The following is a 13,608-nucleotide window of genomic DNA, read 5'->3' as shown; positions in this document are numbered from 1 at the left end:
AATTCGGTTTTTGGTTTGCTTTGAGACCAAACTGAATTGTAAATTTGGTTTTTGGTTCAAGTTTTGGTCTCATGAAGTTTAAACCAAACCGAACCGGAAAACCGAATTTCATAAGTCAATTGATTAAAAATATATTTTATATTTTATATTAAATAAAAGTATCAATTATAAAGTAAAAATAATTTTAACTCATTTACTCTTTGGATCATTTTTTATGAAACTTTAGATCTTTCTGTTTGCAACTTTAGTTTTCTATGTTAAAAACACTTTAATTTATGTTTTAAATTTTTTAAGTTAATATTTGCTTTCCTCGGTTTCAAACCGAACCAAACCGAATTAGAATTCGATTTGGTTCGGTTTTCGAATTAGACTAAAAAAAATTTCAAATCGAGGAAATCGATTCCCACCCCTATAAATTAACAATTAATTAACAAATTAACCAAACCGAAAAACTGGAAAACCTAGGAAACCGAAAAACTGGAAAACCAAACCGATTCCCACCCCTATAAATTAACAATGAAAAAAAATCTTGAAATACTCTTAGAGGCAAGCACCACAAGTGTCGTGCCTCTAATGGTTCACACTCAAACCTTAGAAAGAAGGAAGACTTGAGAGAAGAGGGGAAAAGCAAAATTCCGGCCTAACTATTCTCTAGAAGTCATTTCCGCTATTAGGATTCAAAGGGGTCTTTATATAGTGTAACAAGGAAACCCTGGATAACCCTAAAACCAATATAATAATAATATCTTAAGTTGGTAATTATCCAGTTTCCTGATTATCCTCCAAGTATAATTCTAGTATCCTTAGACACTTTCCTAAAACCGTCCAAGGCTCTAGGATGGTTCTAGAATGCCTCTTTTTCAACTATTGAACATTTACACTTTAACCCCTGAACTTTTAATTAATTTAATTAATCCTAAAATTAATTCTAATTAATTTCTTATTAGTTCTTAATTAAATATTACTATTCCTAATTAATATACTATTCTCATAATGTATAAATTCATTTTGATTTCTAATAAATTTATTATTCACATAACAAATTAATAAATCAGTATTTCTCTCAAAAAGTCAACATATCCAATTGCTAGGTTTGAGGGCAACCCAAAAGGACTGTGCTACTATCAATTCACGCTCATATCAATTATAGTTATGGGATTAGAAACCTAATCCAATAGTCTCCCTCTTGGATAAGTCTATAACTATAACTGTCGGTATAACTTCGGAACCGATCAACAAATTATAGCTTTCAAAATCTGTTGCCGAACTCTGACCCGGTCAGTTATGTATCCTAAGATAAGTGATCAGATATTTCATTGTTCTACAAGATATCGTATGAATATGAGACATGGATTCAAATAAATTTTATTGTCCAAAATTCTGTTTCTCTATTTCCTGATTTATGACGACTGGAATTAGACTACTAATTGAACACATCAATTCTGTCCAGGCTTAGCCAAGCACTTCAGATGTCGACATCAAATCATCAAGGGGCCCAATGATATCGCTTTTCCCATTAGGGAAAAAGGAACGAATAAACTTTGAATTATATGCTTGAACTATTTACTAATCAAATCATGCACAATAATACGTTTTATAACATCGAGTTACTGATTCGTTTACGCATTATCAATGCACAACTGACTTGTAAATTATAACTCATATCTCTTAGTTTTAAGAATATAAGATATTATCGTCTCAAAATTACTTGTGATAGAATCCATGAAGTAATTCTCTAAGCATGAGTTTATCCAATACTCAAAATCTTTATTTTTCTAAGTACTCATGAACATTGTAGCAACCATCGCAATGCCTAATCTTCATAGACAATCTAAAAATTCAATTCATGAGAGTCTTATTTTATTACTTACTTCCAAAAGTATTAGCGACTGTGGAATTTCGAATAATCAAATCATTCAGGAAGTAAAACATGCAAAGTAAAACACAATAATAAACTAATTAACTTATGGTCAAAACTATTGAATATAAATAAAACTCTTACTAATTAATCACCATAATAATTATGACTTTATTCATTGTATAATGTTTCGAGTAATCAACTAACCACTTGAATTGAGCATCAGTCATGCCATGTTATGAACATGCATATTATGCCTCTCTATGTCCCTTCCTTTGTGAATAGATCGACTGGACACTATTACAGTGATGCTTATTTCATAATTCCAAATTCTTGTCACTATCTAAAATGCATTGGAATTTTAACCTTACATGCATTGATTTTCTGTGATGTCGAGGCTTCTATGTCACATAGACTAAGCCAATGATATTACAGGATATTCCATTGGAATTTTGTTACTAGAAACAAATCCAAGGTAGTGAACACTTCTCTCACATTAAAATTTCCAACTCACATGTAGATTTAATAATCAACTCCCATTATGGAAGCTTTTCCATGTTCCCATATAACCATAAATTTTGACCAAGAACCATCACAATCTAAAAGATGTCACTATGGTCCGTTCAAATTAATATCATACTTCTAACTGTCCATAAGAAATCAGTCCTTGGTATAACCTTAGAATGTTCTTGATAGTCGTTTAATAACCTTAGTCATACAAAATTCTAGTTCTTTTCTCTCATAATGCTATGAGTATTTGAAAAACGTAGAATGATTGAATATTATAGCATATGTAATCGATCCTATATCTGAAGCATATGGATTCGATTCATTACGTCACACATAAGGATTTGATATCTGTTTTGTCTCTTGCTATAATATTTCCATATATCGAATTTCCTATGTTGAACCATTTCAACATGATATTCATATATGTCCAAGACTAAGTTCTATTAAACCATACAATCTTAACTTTTAGATTTGAAACGAAGTATCAGTGCCCTTTCCCTTAAGTCTATCACGGAGAAAAAAATTCCCAAACTTTGCAGTTTGCAAATTGAAATCCTTGTTCCCCATAAACAGTATTGTCAACACACACAATACTAGCATAACGATTATGCTCCCACTAGATTTGACATGTACCTAGAAATTAACTGCACTTCTAGAAATCAATACTCTTGAGTTTCTTACTAAAACACATATTTCTATTACACGATGCTTTGATAAGTCTCCAACAAGACTTCTTAAGCATATACACCTTCATTGGATAGCTTACATGTGTGTTTCAGCCCTTTCACTACTAGGAAAACAGCCTTTTACGACGCACAATGTGTGTCGTAAAACGCTCAGACGACGCGCAAATGCGTGTCGAGGAAGGCCCAGTCATAACGACAGACGACGCGCTTTTGCGCGTCGTCTATTTACGACGCGCATTTACGACACGCATTTACGACACACATTGCGTATCATTAAATCCCCTATCAAGAAAGGCCATGTCATAAATTAAGATGACACACATTTTTACGTATCGTAATTTTAAATGTTAAAAAAAATGTTATTTATAAATCTACCAATTTTCAAATTAAATTTGCATTTAATGTCTCATAATAGAAAATAAAATATCACATACAAAAAATACAATCCATTGCATAAAAATGTCATACAAATAATCGTTCCATGGAAAGATAAAACAAATCAATAGAAGTTGTAACAAAAATTTACAAACTAATTAGATACAAAAACTACAATCCATTGCCCCTTTGCTTATTCAAGATCAACCTGCAAGTAGCTAACTAATCTTTACAAATTCACCCTTGTTTCTAATCATTTTCTTAAATACTTTACAAACACAATTCATCCATAGTACCTGAACTATAGTTGCAGCCTTGTTTCTTCTTCTTCTTCTTCTTCTTCTTCTTCTGAACTCATCTCTTACAACCATTGCTCTAAGCCTATTCTGAATAGATACAACAGTGCCTTGTCAATTATGTGAAAAAGACAACCGGAGTGGCATACCTTCATAATAGCAACAGTAAATTACTAGTTTGCCCATCCATCAAGAACGACTACACAAAACAATACACATGTTTCAGAAGGCAACATAGGGGTATTTTGGTCTTTTTAACAAAGTGATGATATTGAATTGATACTAGTGTAGAAGGTTTATCTAGACCAACATTAAGAGCTGGAAAATACATCCCTTCACCAGATTCCACCTCAGTATTTGAATCCTGAACAATTGAGAAATTTAGATATTTACGAACATAAATAAAAATAAAAAATAAAAAATAAAAATACAAGCAATTTACATGAGATGAAGATTGATGTTGATTATGCCATTCAGACCACTTCTGTAATAACTCCTCAAGCTTCTGTTTACTCTCTCTGATACAAACATGTTATACACTTAAAACTTTATACAAAAATATCTTCAACCAATGTATATAAAAATGTGCAGTGTTTAAATAATTTGATAATATAAACATGTAATTATGAAGCATTAAACAATATTGTGTTTTTCCTTTATACCTTGATAAAGAATTATAAGTGACAAGAACTGATGGAAGAATATGATGAATGTAGTTATGCTTCCCACAGCAAAATAAGACAGTACCTTTACGACTGAAGCAAAATCATCATCCAAGATAATGATGTCACTGCTTTGTTTTGCAACTTCAGTTCCTTGGATGCCCATAACAAGACCAATATCAGCCTACAGTTTGAATTTCAAAATAAAAAAACATATAAATAAAATACAGTAAAAATAATTAAATTGATCATAAAAAAATCTTTAATTATTACCTCATCCAAGATAATGAAGACAACTCCCTTATGCTTAACGTCAAAAAGACTAAAAATCTACACACATATACATATATGAAACTTTTTAAACCTTAATACCATATGCAAATTAATTTCACTTATATTGGGTTCATCTGTTTAGTGAAATTATTTGCATAAATCACTCAATTTAGTAAATTGGCCCATGGAACTGAAAACAAATTAGAGGAACAACAACAGCAAACATACCCTATTTGCAAACGATTTCTTTTTCCATTTGTTCTTGAACAAAGCTAGTAGAAATTCTTCCTGCATATATAATAGTTAGTGAACATAATTAAACATGTGATATTGAGATACATATTTAATTATTTATCTACATAATTAAGATTCTTAAATAGAAATTCTGACATAAGATACCTTGCTAATTAGTTCATCATCAACTAGAGAACTGCTTATGCTCTTGAATAGCTGAAATAGTGCTTCAACCTCACTAACACTGACTGTAGATAGACACAAAATCAATTGAGAATAATAACAAACAAGTTTTTTTCAGATGAATCATGATCGATGGGGTTGATTGATAAATTGATGATGTGGAAAAGAAAAAGAAAGTTACAAGAAGTCTGAGAAGCAAGAATCCTTGGGTCTTCATGGGCAGGAACCCGTCTGCCCACAGTGGAATAGCAACAACCCATTGAACAACAAGGATGATACATGATTACAAGCATCGCAAGGATTCACTGCTGTTTATTATCAAAAATCATCTCACCCTTCACACTAATCACAATATCAAACCCAAACAAAAAACAAAACCAATTAGTCATCCAGATCAGGATAATTAATATTGCAAAATAGAAGATGTTCTCTTAATTCATCACAATCATCAGAGACTGAAATACTACAATAACATCCCTTACACATGTTGTCTTCATTCATCAAAAAAACATTTTATATATATATATATATATATATATATATATATATATATATATATATATATATATATATATATATATTATTGACAAGATCAAAAAGTTATACATAGGATTAAAACCCAAATAAGAAAATACCATGTACATATTGTTAGAAAAATTAAAAAATTAGTATTTAACTAACTAAAGTAAAATGACAAAATTTTTAAAGAGTTATGCAATTTTTCATTGTATTTTTTGATGGAATGAAGAAAAAGCACCCCCTTCCTAAGAAATGAAAAATAACAAAGTGGAAGGAATCAAATAGCTTTTTCATTCCATTCCTTATCCGATTCCATCACACCAAACACTATACCTAAGGCTAAGGGTCTATTTGGTTGGATGGAACACACAAATACCTCAGGGTAAGATGTCAGGAGTGATCCAACATCCCATTTTCCCATAATTCTTCTTTCTTCCTTTTGTATTTTGTTGCTTGCCCATATTTGCACTTGCATAAAATTTACTTTAATTTAAAATCTCAACTGTTTTGCTCAGATAACCGCTCGTTGGTTGGTCGTTTCTAGGTGCTTTTTGGTGCTTCAGTTCATACTTTTACATTTCGATAACATAATTGTACAGATATCAAACTTATTCTTGCACTATTTAAATCTTTTTTGCTGTGATACAAGCACGCAACTGACACTTGTTTCTGTCATGCTTAACATTCTTTTTTTCAAATTCATATTACACTACACTTTAATAAAAAAATAATATTAAAGTTAGTATTAGTGGATAATATTATTGTGTAATTATCTTATTTATTGTATTTATTTATCTCATTATTTGTAGGGATATTTGTTGTAAATCCATTATATATAATTGATTCTCTCCTCGTTAATTGATGAGGTTGATTTTATTACTTGTTATATGGTATCAGCCATTCATCCGATTTCCCCCTTCTAAACCTATTCGCCTCTTTCTTCTTCCTGGGATCTCACCATGACAGAGTCCTCTTCTTCTTCTCAAGATAACCCTTTCTCCATGAATACTCTATTGCACCTGATGACAATCAAGCTTTCCTCCAGTAACTACCTTTTATGGAGGAATCATCTTCTTCCCATCTTTACTTATCAGAAACTATTAGGGCATCTTGATGGTTCTTCTTCTGCACCCTCGACCACCATTACTGTTGAAGGAAAATCTCTTCCAAATCCAGACTATCAAGTATGGACTGAAGCTGATCAGCGAGCTATTATTCTCTTGCAGTCTTCATTGACCGAAGAAGCTGCAGCCGAAGTTCTTGGTCTCACCACCGCTCGCAACATCTGGCTCGCTCTTCAAGCTTCTTACAATAACGCCTCTGTTGAACGCATTCATTCTCTACGTGACTCCCTTCGACAACTCACGAAAGGTACATCTTCTGTTTCTGATTATTGTCGTCGATTCAAGGCAATATGTGACCAACTCTCCGCAATTGGTCACCCGGTTGTTGAAATTGATAAGTTGCATTGGTTTCTTTGTGGTTTGGGTCCTTCTTATGAAACTTTCTCCACTGCAATAAGGGCTACCAAACCTGCACCTTTGTTTCGTGATTTGGCTATACAAGCAGAAAGTCATGAGTTGTTTTTACAGTCTCTTCACGGTACCCCTTCTCCTCCTGCTGCTTTTCAGGCTCAGAATACTCACACTAATTCTGCTCAGGGTAGGGGTCGTTCCTTCAATTATCGAGGGTCAAATTCTCGTGGCAGGGGACGAGGTCAAGGTCGAAGACCACCTCATTGCCAATTGTGTAGAAATAATGGGCATTATGTGTCTTCTTGTCCGCAACTTCATACCTATGCTACTCAAGCTCCCTCTTCGGATGAGAACTTAGCAAAGGCCTTCCATGCACAATGTCATGTTACTAACAACACTCCCGACTGGCATGTTGATTCGGGAGCGACAGATCACATGACTCCAACCCGTGACTCACTCAATCATTCGACATCATATTCAGGTAACAATAAAGTTGTTTTGGCAACGGTAAGAAACTTCCGATCACACATACGGGTTCATCGACTATTTCACATCATATTCCTTTACGCAACATTCTTGTCATCCTAAATCTTACCAAGAAATTACTTTCTGTGAGCAAGTTAAACACTGATCATCCGGTTGATGTTCTATTTTCTCAACATTTTTTCAATATTCAGGATCGGAAAACCAAAAGAATTCTCGCTAAAGGAAGCTGTGAAAATGGACTTTATGTGCTCAAGGATGAACCACACGCTTTTGTTGCCACCACCAGCGCTTCCAAAAGAGCCTCTTATGAGTTATGGCATGCTCGTCTAGGCCACGTGTCTTTTGATGTTATTTCTACTATGAATAAGTTAGGATTTTTGTCTATTACTTCATTGTTACCAAAACCTATTGTTTGCACACCCTGTCAACTTGCTAAAGGACAACGATTATCTTTTAATCTTAATTATAAACGTTCATCTCATCCTTTAGACTTAATTCATTGTGATTTATGGGGTCCAGCTCCTATTTGCTCTAATGAGGGATATAAATATTATGTTGCTTTTATAGATGATTACTCCATATTTACGTGGCTCTATCCACTTACAACTAAGACGGGTTTCTATTCGGTGTTACCTACATTTATTAATCTTGTTCAAACACAATGCTCCCGAAAGATAAAAGTTTTTCAAAGTGATGGTGGCACGGAATTTGTGAATCACACAGTTCGCAAAATTTTTGAAGACAATGGCACATTTCATTGTTTTTCTTGTCCATACACACCGCAGCAAAATGGTCGTGCGGAACGCAAGCATAGACATATTGTTGAAACCGGTCTAGCTATGTTATTTAACGCTCATGTGCCGGCTAGCTACTGGGTGGATGCATTCACTTCGGCAACATTCATTATTAATCGTTTACCAACTCCCGTGTTACATAATAATTCTCCTTTTCAGTTGCTTTTTAATCAAGATCCGCAATATGAGAAATTTAGAACATTTAGTTTCCAAGTATTTTCCTATCTACGAGATTACTCTCAACACAAACTTGCACCAAGGAGCATCCCATGTATCTTTATTGGGTATAGCCCGCAACATAAAGGATATCGTTGTCTCGACCCTACCACCTCACGAGTTTTTGTCACTCGTCATGCTCGTTTTAATGAAATGGTTTTTCCGTTTCATAGTTCCTCTTGTGACACGAACATAAGTTCTTTGGAGCTCACTACCTTTCTCCAAGATGCTTCACAATTTCCATTATCTTCTCCCGTGTTAAAGAACAATACAAAAGACAATAGCAACAAACATACTACTCCAACCATTTGTTCTTTATGTAAGCCGCCTATTGTTACCATTAACCCTCCACATATGCCTACCCCAACTACGGAACAGGAAACACTAACCGTGCCTTCATCCAGTCCTATGCAAGAGTCTCCGCAACCGGACCAACCCGCTTCTGCCACCTCACCACCACCTAGTTCTTCGGCTCCAGTTCATCCAATGATTACACGGTCAAAGGCTGGTATTTTCAAGCCCAAACATCGATCCAATCTCGCTGCTCTTACTACTCACTCTCTTCATATTGCACTAACATGTACCACTGAGCCACGAGGTTTTAAAACAGCAGCTAAAGATCCTAAATGGATGGCTGCCATGCATGAGGAACTTCAAGCCTTGCAGCAAAATCAAACCTGGACATTAGTACCACGTCTAAATTCTACCAATGTTGTTGGCTCCAAATGGGTGTATCGCATCAAGTATCATTCTGATGGGACCATTGAAAGATACAAGGCTCGACTAGTGGCCCAAGGATATACTCAAATTCTGGGTCTTGATTACTCCCATACGTTTAGTCCGGTTGTTAAAGCAGCTACTATTCGAATTGTTCTCTCACTTGCAGTCTTGAATAGTTGGAAATTGCATCAACTTGATGTCAAAAATGCCTTCTTAAATGGAAACTTAGATGAGACGGTTTTTATGGAACAACCTCCGGGATTTGCCGATTCTTAATTTCCCAACCATGTGTGTAAGTTATCCAAGGCGCTTTATGGCTTAAAACAAGCTCCACGAGCTTGGTTCCAACGATTGAGCACTTTTCTTCTTTCATATGGATTTAGTTGCAGTTGTGCGGACACTTCTCTCTTTGTGTTCAAAAATGTCTCATGCATCATGTACTTACTCGTATATGTGGATGATCTTATTCTTACAGGAAATGATGAGACTGCTATTGCCAACTTTATTTCGCGTTTAAATCACGAGTTTGCCATCAAAGACCTTGGTGATCTTAGTTATTTCTTGGGCCTTGAAGTAGCTTACCTAGACAACGGTCTTTTTCTCACTCAATCAAAGTATGCTAGCGACATCCTCATAAGGGCTGATCTTTATGATTCCAAACCCGTGAGCACGCCTCTACCTCCCCATGCATCATTTACAACAGATGGTACGCCTTTTAAGGATCCAACTCTCTATCGATCTATAGTCGGGGCTCTTCAGTATTTGATAATCACGCGACCAGATTTGTCTTACGCGGTTAATCAAGTTTCTCAATTTCTCCAAGCCCCAACAGTTGATCATTTTCAATCTGTTAAACGAATTCTAAGGTATGTTAAAGGCACCATTTCCTTTGGTCTCACTTACAGTCGGCCTCACAAAAATTCCATAGTTGGCTACTCTGATGCTGATTGGGCTCGTTGCTTAGATTCACGTCGCTCTACATATGGCTACTCTATTTACCTAGGTGGGAATCTTGTGTCATGGAGTGCTAAATAGCAACCCACTGTCTCACAGTCTAGTTGTAAATCTGAATATAGGGCAATGGCCAATACCGCTGCTGAAATAGTATGGATTACTCATCTCTTAAGAGAGTTGCATGCGCTTTCTCCAGACAGACCTACACTTCTTTGTGGTAACAAGAGTGCTCTTTTTATGACACAAAATCCAGTCTCACATAAACGTGCCAAGCACATTGATTTAGACTATCACTTTATCCGGGAATTGGTCAGCTCAGACAAACTCTTCACAAAATTTGTTCCAACCAATCTTCAGGTGGCCGATATCTTCACTAAAAGTCTTTCACGTCCTCAATTCGAGACTTTTCGTACCATGCTACGCCTGGGACCGCCACCGTTTCGATTGAAGGGGGGTATTAGTGGATAATATTATTGTGTAATTATCTTATTTATTGTATTTATTTATCTCATTATTTGTAGGGATATTTTTTGTAAATCCATTATATATAATTGATTCTCTCCTCATTAATTGATGAGGTTGATTTTATTACTTGTTATAGTTAGTCTTGCACTATCTAAGATCTTTTTTCTGTGCAAACTAAACGACTTGTCAACTGCTGGTGAGGTGACTGCTATTTTTGGGTCTATTTAACATTTTGTTTGAAACTTAAATTCAATAAAATAATTGGAAAGATATTAAAACTAATATCTTAAGCACAAATTTACTTACAGTAGGGGAATCAGATATGGAATAGCCGCAAGGACTAACAACAAGGATAACGCCTGAGACATTGGAAAGATTGCCAAGAACAACAACAAACTCAGCAGAAGAGATGGTATGAGGAGCTTTCCAGTATGACTCATCCCATACATCACTATCCAAAGGTGCTAGCAGCGACAACAGTGGTGCTGAACCTGGTGCCGATTCAACCTAACAAAACTCAAAATACAAAATAAATTTAGCTATACCTCTTTTGCTTTTGGGTAGCTACTATCCTATATACTCCTTTATTTATTTATTCACCACAAACGCAACAACTTCACTACATATGATATATATATATATATATATATATATATATATATATATATATATATATATATATATATATATATATATATATATATATATATATATATATATATCATAAGTTTGAATTTCTGAAACCTGACCTATTGGTAATGAAGTGAAGCCTATAATAAGAAAAAATAGCTTCATTTTTGTAAGGACATGTTTGGTTTGAAGTCCAACCAAAGTGGAATCTGATATTCTATTCCATAGGGTGTTTGGTTGCCACATTAGCGGAATTCAATTCCATCAGAATGATTCAAGAACCAAGTTTGGAGGATTTCACCTTTCCTAGGGCAGTAGGGCCAGGGGAGGGTAGAAAAAATCAATTATATTCTTCATTTTTTATTAGGAGACCAAAATACCTTCAGTATATTTATACTGAAATAAATAAAACTAAGAATTCAAGTATATATATATATATATATATATATATATATATATATATATAATGAACAAAAATAAATAAGTTATTACTGAATTTCATTTGCAGATATCATTCACTCCTTGAGAAAACGTTGTAGAAACCAAAACATCCCTAAGAGTAGGAGTAGGAGTAGTTTTAATCAGGTGCAGGTGCTTAGCAATGAAGAATAATAAGAAATAAAGATTACCGAGTGTAAAATGCTGCCAAATGGGTATTCAGCTAATGATTCCTGTCCTTTGAGTAACTTGTGGTTGAGCTTATTTGTTCCATGGTTGTGAGACACGGGCTGGAGCTTCATCATTGTTTTTGGTCCCATGACTTGAAGGAAAGCTTTGTAAGCAGCAAGGTCACAGCGGGTGTTTCTTCGGTGGGTGAGTAAAACTCTGACATAGTCCAGAATGAGAGCATCAAGAAGTGTATCATGACAGCACAACTTACAAATAACACCACCCCCATCTTAACGACCATCTCCTTGAACAGCAAGAAGAAGAAGAGCTCCATGTCATCATTAGCAATACCACCATCCAGCCCAATAGCACCACCACTTTTATCTTCTAAATAAGTGTGACCAACAAGCGCAAGGGCGTTTGCAACCCGGCATAATAAAGCTATGTAAGATTCTTCAAGCAGTGCATTTGGATTTATAGTAGCCGGATCGATGCCAATAGACAATAAAGATTTACCTGCTTGTCGCCTAGCTTGATGACACCACTTTGTCGGGATAATCTTTGTGGAGAAAATTGCAATCAAGCCCTAAATTGAATGGTTCTCCATTTAAATAAAACACAGTATAGGGCTAGAGTGGATAATCTGGAAGAAAAAAGACGAAGAACAGAAGAATATGAGGTCAAACTAACGGAATGGAATAAATAAAGGAAAATGCTTACCTTTTTCTTCGAAGGGAGGGTCAATTGACTTACTCTCGTAGACGATGGTTGTATGTGGTGTAGTTCATATAATTAAGGGTTTCTTGTTGTGAGTGAGATTAGGTTTTTTTGTCGATGATGTAGTTCATATAAGTCAGGGGAGCAGCCGGGAAAGTGGTTAGAGGAGAAGGGAATCGCTGAAGAAGAAAAATAGGATGTGTTCGTAAGATGGAAGGGAAAATTGGCTTAGAAGCTGGTCAAACGTAATGAAACATTGAAACGTTTGGAAACAACTTCTCCCAAATGGTTGGAGAAGAAGGCGAAACGATGGATTTTACTTTGTGCCGGTTGGAAGGTAAGATATGTGACGTAATTGGAAGCCGGAAATACAAATAGTAGCATATCATGACCGGGGGGGGGGGGGGTTGTTATCGGTGTAGTGCGACAGGAAAGAGAATGGTTGGAGAAGATGGTCGGAGACACTTGGCGGTGCGAGATCGGAGGTTGGGTGGTGGTGCGATGCTGCTATGAAGACGAAGGCCCTAGGGCTTTTTCTTGATAATTGTAAGAGGCGAGGGGGGGGGGGGGTTTAATTTTTGGCATCCAATAGGCGGGTGAAATCCCGCCTTAAAACGAGTGGTTCATTAAAAAATTATAAAGCGACACACGACACACGACACACATTTTATCAAAGGCGCCCTCCGCATTTATTTTTGACACTAATTTTAGGGCATGCACAAATGCGCGTCCTCTATCCTTCAAATTTTTCAAAACTGACATTATGTTTTAGGGCACGCACAAATGCGTGTCCTCTATCAGCGTGTGTCATTGTTTGCGCGTCATTAAAGGGCTGTTTTCTAGTAGTGTTTGTAACTATATGTTTGAAATTTCAAGAAATTCCTTGTCATTTCTCACAATTCGAAATATGAAAAGGGATGACATAATCATATTATGAATTTTAAGA

Source organism: Lactuca virosa, chromosome 9, assembly GCF_052849685.1.
Source record: "Lactuca virosa cultivar CGN04683 chromosome 9, Lactuca_virosa_CGN04683_v6, whole genome shotgun sequence".
NCBI classification, from domain to species: domain Eukaryota; kingdom Viridiplantae; phylum Streptophyta; class Magnoliopsida; order Asterales; family Asteraceae; genus Lactuca; species Lactuca virosa.
The sequence above is the reverse complement of the archived record's forward strand: the minus strand, read 5'-3'. Positions refer to the sequence as shown.